The sequence below is a fragment of the Pseudoliparis swirei genome, chromosome 16, assembly GCF_029220125.1.
Source record: "Pseudoliparis swirei isolate HS2019 ecotype Mariana Trench chromosome 16, NWPU_hadal_v1, whole genome shotgun sequence".
Classification (NCBI taxonomy): domain Eukaryota; kingdom Metazoa; phylum Chordata; class Actinopteri; order Perciformes; family Liparidae; genus Pseudoliparis; species Pseudoliparis swirei.
This window is the reverse complement of record NC_079403.1, coordinates 2,544,827-2,552,326: the sequence shown is the minus strand read 5'-3', so window position 1 is coordinate 2,552,326 and position 7,500 is coordinate 2,544,827. Positions and strand designations below refer to the sequence as shown.

At 48.5% G+C, this 7,500-nt stretch overlaps 1 protein-coding gene across 1 annotated transcript in view; it reads left to right on the top strand.

Annotated features, from left to right (window-relative positions):
• Positions 1 to 7,500, top strand: part of rps6ka3b (ribosomal protein S6 kinase, polypeptide 3b) — a 36,721-nt gene that overhangs the window by 16,500 nt on the left and 12,721 nt on the right. The gene's annotated exons all lie outside the window — the stretch shown is intronic.

The window sequence follows — 7,500 nt, the reverse complement described above, 5'->3', positions numbered from 1 at the left end:
TGTGCATGTATATGTGTGTGTGTGCGTGTGTGTATGTGTGTGTGCACTCAGGGGTCTCAAGTTACGTGTCCTCGGAGGTTCTCCATTAAAGCCATTACTGTGTTCACATTCTTAACTTAAGTAAAAGTTTAAATATTATAATCTTAATTAAAACACATTTTAAAATATTATCATCAAAATGAAAAAAATAGTTCACAAAGCGTAATCAATCAAATAGATATTAAACTATCATTATTCAAGAAATAAATCTGATGACTGAAATAGTTTAATAGTTTAATCCCAATACAATATTACGCAACACATCATCGCTGTGATCACAAAGTGCGTCTGATCAGATCATCAATCAGATCAATAAGAGGTATCAGGTTCCCGATCAATAAGAGATATCAGGTTCCCGATCAATAAGAGATATCAGGTTCCCGATCAATAAGAGGTATCAGAGTGAGTTCCTGGTGTTTGCTCATGGGTCATGTGACTGGAGGCCAGGACACCTGATGGGAACACTGGGTGGAAGGTTACAGCTGTGTGTGTGTGGGTGGGGGGGAGGGGTGTTCCCATCCCAATTTGGATGCCCCTCCCTCTGGGAACCCCCCCCCCCCCACCAGTTGGTCTCTCCCAGCCCCGAGTCACTCTGCTGGCGGCAGATTGACGCCGGCCGCCGCTCCGCGAGCCTCGTGATGCCGCGGCGCGCGCGGCCGCCGGCCTGGTGGGGACGCTGAGGAGCCGGCTGGACGCCCTGCGGCGCCTCCTGGAGGAGCGGCGCCGGGCGCCAAGCGGGACGGGTTCAGGCTGTCGTGGACCCCTGAGCCCGAGGTCGCCCGTGAGTAGTGAGTGTGTGACTGGGTTCTACTGGTGTGTGTGTGTGTGTGTGTGTGTACTGGTTTGGACTGGTTGGTATTGAGCTCCGACTGCAGGTCCGAGGCTGCAGGTGAAGCCTGGTCTCTGCTGGTTCTGGTCCTGGGTCTGTCCATGGACATGGAGTCACACACGAGAGCTGCATTCTCTCTCCTGACCACCAGGGGACGACTCCTCTGGTTGTATAGAAGTCTCTGCTTCATGTGTTAAAGCTGCATTCTCTCTCCTGACCACCAGGGGGCGACTCTTTGTCTCAGTCTCTAGTTTCAAGTCTTCTTCTATACAGCATGATGTCATCATTTATACTTTATGGTCATTTAGAGTCAACAGGCCTTGAAGCAGGGGGCGCTTTAGGGGCGGGGCTACAGGTGATGGACAGGTCTCTAGGTCCCTCCTCCTCAGCCCTAATATGGTCGCTTCCTGTTCGCTGGTTGTCAGGCGGACTCTTCTGACGCATCTCTCGACGCGGTCGTCGTGAAACGGTTTCATAACATCGACCTCTCTCCAGAGAGCTTCACAGTTGCATTCTGGGTAATGAGGGTTGGGGATTCTTGGAGCTTTTATTCCTAGAAAGACGAGAAGGAAATCTCTCTTTCTTTTTTTATCTCTCTTGTTTATTAAAGTAGAAAAAAGACTAAAACTAAATCAGTCCTCGCTTCCACGTTCAATCAAATGTTCAAGATTGTTCTAATTTTATTTAAATATAACGAAGAGAATTTAATTTACTGACCGAACGGGAAAAACAGTTTGTTTGTTTGTTTGTTTGTTTGTTTGTGTTTTCTATCAACTGTAAACATTTCAGATGGAATTAGAACGCCCAACAAGGTGAAGTGTGTGTTGTGTGTGTGTGTAGTGTGTGTAGTGTGTGTGTGTAGTGTGTGTGCATGTGTAGTGTGCGTGTAGTTTGTGTGTGTGTAGTGTGTGTAGTGTGTGTGTGTGTGTGTGTAGTGTGTGTGCATGTGTAGTGTGCGTGTAGTTTGTGTGTGTGTAGTGTGTGTAGTGTGTGTGTGTGTGTGTGTGTGTGTGTGTAGTGTGTGTGTGTAGTGTGTGTGTGTGTGTAGTGTGTGTGTGTGTGTGTGTGTGTGTGTAGTGTGTGTGTGTGTGTGTGTGTGTGTGTGTGTGTGTGTGTGTGTAGTGTGTGTGTCGTGTGTGTGTCGTGTGTGTGTAGTGTGTGTGTGTGTGTAGTGTGTAGTGTGTGTGTGTGTGTGTGTGCTCAGAGCACAGGTGGAGTTTCTATCCGTGTGATTAAGAGGTGCTACATGAGCATCCTGTCGCTTCGGCTCTGAGCTTCCATCTGTGGTCTGAGTCACACACACACACACACACACACACACACACACACACACACACATAAACACACACACACACACACATAAACACACACACACACACACATCATTCCTGAGCTCCTTGTCTTCTCAAACATGTCATCTCATTTTCTCGGACGGTCAGCGGCATCCCGACTGAGTGTGTGTGTGTGTGTGTGTTGTGTGTGTGTGTGTTGTGTGTGTTGTGTGTGTGTGTTGTGTGTGTCTTTAATACCATAAAGGTGTGTAGTTGTGTAGGTTACCTGGTTATCTACTTTTCCCGATTACATTTCTTTGTAAAGTCTTCTGTTCAGTCGTGACTCATCGGTTCATTTAATTCATTCAAAGTCTTCTGCTCCACAATCTGATCTGTCCCACGAGGAGAGAGAAAGAGGGAGAGGGAGAGGGAGAGAGAGAGGGAGAGAGGGAGAGAGAGAGAGGGAGAGAGAGAGGGAGAGAGAGAGAGAGAGAGAGAGAGGAGAGAGAGAGGAGAGAGAGAGGAGAGAGAGAGAGAGAGAGAGAGGAGAGAGAGAGAGAGAGAGAGAGAGAGAGAGAGACAGAGAGAGAGAGAGAGAGGAGAGATTTTTTTTTTGATTTTTGAAAAACACTTTATTTCACATTTTCTCAGCTTTTACATAGCTTTAAAAATAAAGTGCTTAAAAAAATTAAGTTGTTAAAAATAAAAAACACCACAACCAAAAATAAAACATTAAAAACAAATAAAACATGTTTTACCTCATAAAAAGTGGTGCAAACTCCAGCTCCTCTTCCACCACAGAGCAAACAATACCGTTAAAACACCAGCGTTGTTTAAAAGCATCCAGGTCTCCAATGTGTTTATAAAATCTGAACTCCAGCCAGAGTCTGGCTCTGATGTTGCAGAGCCACACTGCCCCGGCCTCCTGCCCCTCTCTGTTTTCCACCCGGGACTTCCTTGTTAAATATATGGCCATTTTGGCTTCGCCAGATAAAAAATTAAGGAGCTGCCCTTTTTTTCCCCGTCTTTTTGTAGGCAGCTCCCATGATAAAAACCTTCTCTGTAAAAGCCACATTAAAAAGACTAAAAACCAATGTTAAAAGAGCGAAGAAACTCAAAAGTCTCTTACACTCGTTAAAAACATGGTAAATAGTCTCCCGGAGGTCACAGAAGGGGCACTGGCTCAGGACAGCGGGATTGATTACCGAAATAAAAGCGTTGGACGCGACAGCACCGTGTAAAATCCGCCACTGGAGGTCAGCGGTCCTTTTCTTTAGGGGAGGCTTGTATAGGACCCCCCACTGCGGGCCAGGGCCTCCATGCCCAAGTCTCTCTGACCACACAGTGGGCGGTCTGTTGCACAGTCTGGACCTGTTGATGCTCTTCACGAGGTTAAAATACAAAGTCTTCTTGTCTGCTTTGTTCAGTGTGCAGTTTTCTGGGTGGCTCGTTCTTAGCAGCGGCGGTGAGTCCCCCTAGCCCCGGGCTGAGGGAGATGTCTGGGAAGGGGTCTGCAGGGTCCGGCTCTGCTCTCCGCTGGCTGTAGTCGTTGAGGAGGCTCCTCTCCAACCCGGTCAGCCTCTGCCTCCACAGCTCCAGGAGCCTCCTCGCCACCCGGTCGGAATGCATCCCCAGCAGGGAGCCCAGGGCCGGGGGGTCGCTCAGCGTCGGCCCCACTGCATCCACCAACTGCTGCAGGGAAAGGGTCTTTGTTCGCAGCAGCGCCCCCGTTAGTCCAGGGGTGACGCTGCTGCTAATGTCCAGTTTTGCATTATAAATTAATGGTTCTCTCAACAACCAGAACAGAGAGTCAGACTGTGGGCACCTGTCGTGCTTAAAAGGGCCCACGACTTAAAACACCCTGATAAAAAGGAGGCAGCCCACTTAACTTTAAAATGCTGGAGTCTATTAAAACAGAGCAGTATCCAGCCCCAGGTTGTCAGCACGTCTGAGGATGCAGCTGGCCACGTCTCGCCACACTAAAACCCCGGACTCGTTAAAACTTCTGAACAAACTGTAATCTAAAAGTGGCCGTCCGGCTGGCCAGGTGGACAAGGCCCTGTCCCCTCCTCTCTGGCTAAAAACAGCACCCCTGTGGCACCCAGTGTAGACCCTCCCAAAAGAAATCCACCATCTTCTTTTGTATGTTGGCTAAGAAGCCAGAGGAGGGTCTAACACGGTCAACCTGTGCCACAGTTGGGATGCAATAAGATTGTTTAAAACCAGTACTCTACCCTTAAAAGACATCTGGGGGAGCAGCCACTTCCATTTGGAAAGTTTCCCCTCTATCTTCTCTGTGACGCCTCCCAGTTCTTCTGGACCATGCTCGGTTTCTCAGATATATTCCTAAATATTTTAAACCGTCCTTTTCCATATGAGCTTTTGTGGAAGAACCGGGAGGCGCCACGCCACTCCCCACAGCGAGGGCTTCGCTTTCTTCCAGTTCACCCTCGCTGATGATGCCGTGCTAAAATCATGTACTATTTGATTTAAAAGGTTTACATCATTTTGATTCTTAATAAAAACAACAACGTCGTCGGCATATGCCGATAAAATCATTCTCTTACTAAAACCAGGTAAAACCAAACCATGTAGGCTAGAGCGTATTTTAATGAGGAGGGGCTCGAGGGAGAGTGCGTAGAGCATCCCGGACAGAGCACAGCCCTGCCGGACCCCTCTACTCACTCTAAAAGGAGCACACAGCCTGCCGTTTATCTTCAGCACACTCTCAACATTACTGTACAACACCTTGATCTTAGCTATGAAGCCAACGCTGAACCCAAACTTCCCCAGAACTTTCCAGAGGAAACCGTGTTCAACGCGGTCAAAAGCCTTTTCCTGATCTAGAGAAATCAGACCAGTGTCCATACCCAACGAGCTGGAGACCTCCAAAACGTCCCGAATGAGGTGGACGTTGTCCACCATGGACCTGCCGGGCACACAGTAGGTCTGGTCCCGATGGAGGACCTGCTCCATAGCTCCCCTCAGCCTGGAGGCGAGGACCCTGGACAGAAGCTTGTAATCCACACACAGCAGAGACACAGGGCGCCAGTTACCGATGTCCTGCGGGTTTCCTTTTTGGCAGTAGCGTTAGTACTGCCTCCGCAGGACATCGGCATGGAACCAGAGGCCAGACTCGTTGAAGGCGTCTAGGATGTCCCTCCGAGGACATCCCAGTATTTCTTGTAAAATTCAGCGGGAGGCCGTCGATTCGGGCGCGCCTCCTGCATTCCTGCAGGGCAGCTTTCAGCTCTTGGGGGTTATGGGTCTGTCGAGCTCCTCATTAGTCTCCTCGGAGACCTGAGGCAGCGCCCACAGAGCCCCTCCGTCGACTCTCCCTCCTCCCTATACTCAGTGGCATAAAGGGAGGTAAACCCCACCGCCGCTTCCGGATCTGGCTTGGCTCCACAACCGGCTGCCCTGCGTCCGTCAGCAGTGAGTGGATCACTCGCCTGCCCACCCTCTTCTCCAGGCCAAAGAAGAAGCTAGAGGAGTGTCCATCTCGCGATGGTCTGGAATCGGGACCTGACCAGTGCGCCTTGTACTTTAACTCGAACAGGTCGGCGAGCCGCTTTTTACTGAGGACTTCAATATGTCCTCGATCTCCTGTGGACTCGCTTAAACTCTAGGTCCACTATCTCAGTCTCCAGGTCCTTCATAGATCTGGTGACGTCTCTAGTGACGTTGAAAGTGTGCTGCTGACAAAGGAGCTTAATTTCTACCTTACCACGGTCCCACCACTGCCTAAGATTATTAAACTCACTCTTCCTCAGCCTAAAAATGCCCCAAAAATAAAACAACACCTCCTTAAAAATCCTATCGAAAGTTAAAACTGTATTAAAATGCCAATATGCGCTCCTGGGTAAAAAATTCCTAATAAAAACATGACATAAAACCAAAGAGTGATCAGTAAAACCAGCCGGAACAATGCTGCACATTTTAAAAATATTAAAATGGTGCTTAAAAACATAAATACGGTCTAACCTGGCTGAGGAGATCCTTCCCTCCCTAACGTGGGACCATGTGTACTGTCGGCAGTCCGGATGCATCCTTCTCCACACGTCCACCAGGCCATGAGAATGGACCAGCCTCCTCAGCACCTGCTGTGAAGCTGGATGTGGCTCTGTGTGGTTTCTGTCATTAAAATCATCCTCTGTGCAGTTAAAATCCCCAAGAAAAAAGAATCCTCCGAGGCACAGTCATTTAAAACATCATTAACTTTGGATAAAAACAGCTTCCTCTCTGTCCCAGTTGTTGGAGCATAGACATTAATTAAAACAACATTAAAAAGGTCGAACCGTGCTTTCACAAAGAACAGCCTCCCCTCCACGATGTGTTTGACCTCCAGTGACCGCGGGCTGAAGGCCCTGGAGAAGAGGAAGCCCACTCCTCCGCTGAGGTTGGTGTTGTGGCTCAGGAGGACTTCCCCCCCCCACTCCCTCCTCCAGTCCGCCTCGTTGGTGCTGTCGCTGTGCGTCTCTTGTAAGAAGAGAACATCATTGGCTTTCATCTTGTTAAATTCATGAATTGATGTTCTCTTCTTACTGTCCCTCGCTCCATTTACGTTTAAAACTCCGACTCTGAATGTGTTCATTAAAAGAAAAGAGCTTAAAAAACAAATAAAACTTAAAATCAACAAATTAATTAAAACACACATTGGAGCTCTCCACCTCCCCCTGCTGGATGCACTCCTTTACTTTGGGTAAAAACTTTTTAATTCTAAAAACCTCTTGTTTGTCTAGTTTATTTTTCTCATGTGGAAGTGGCGACTGTACAAAAGCCACGAGGTCAGGGAAGTGATCCCTGACCTCTACTTTTGTTTTGTTTTTTGTTTTATGTAGAAACAAACTTATTTCGTCGGCTGTATACAGCTTTTGTTCCTGACTATTTGTTAAAATCAGAGGAGAGTCGCTGTCCTCTGACCCCTCCTCATCACTGCTATCCTCCACCGGCCTCGCCCCCTGACTCCACCTCCTCTCCTCCACCCTGCTGGCTTTGGCCTCGCTGCCGGCGCTCTGGCCGCTCTTTTTCCTTTTTGGGGCCCCTTTCTGCCCCCCTGCTTCCTCCTCGTCCATCTCTACCTGCTCCGCCCCCTCCTCCCCTGCACCGTCCTCCTCCACCTCTTCGACTCCACCCACCTGTCCTACCCCCTCTATGGGCTTCTCACCACCATTGCCCTCATCTTTTTTTCCCTTTTCCTCCTCTTTTTCACTTTCCTCATTATTCTCCACCCCACTTCCCACTTCCACCTCTAAGCCCGTGCCACCATCACCACCATCACCAATATTTTTTTGTTTTGTTTTGTTAATCTTTTTGTGTTTGTTTTTTTCCCCTTCTTTTTCTTGTTTTCCTTCCTCCTCC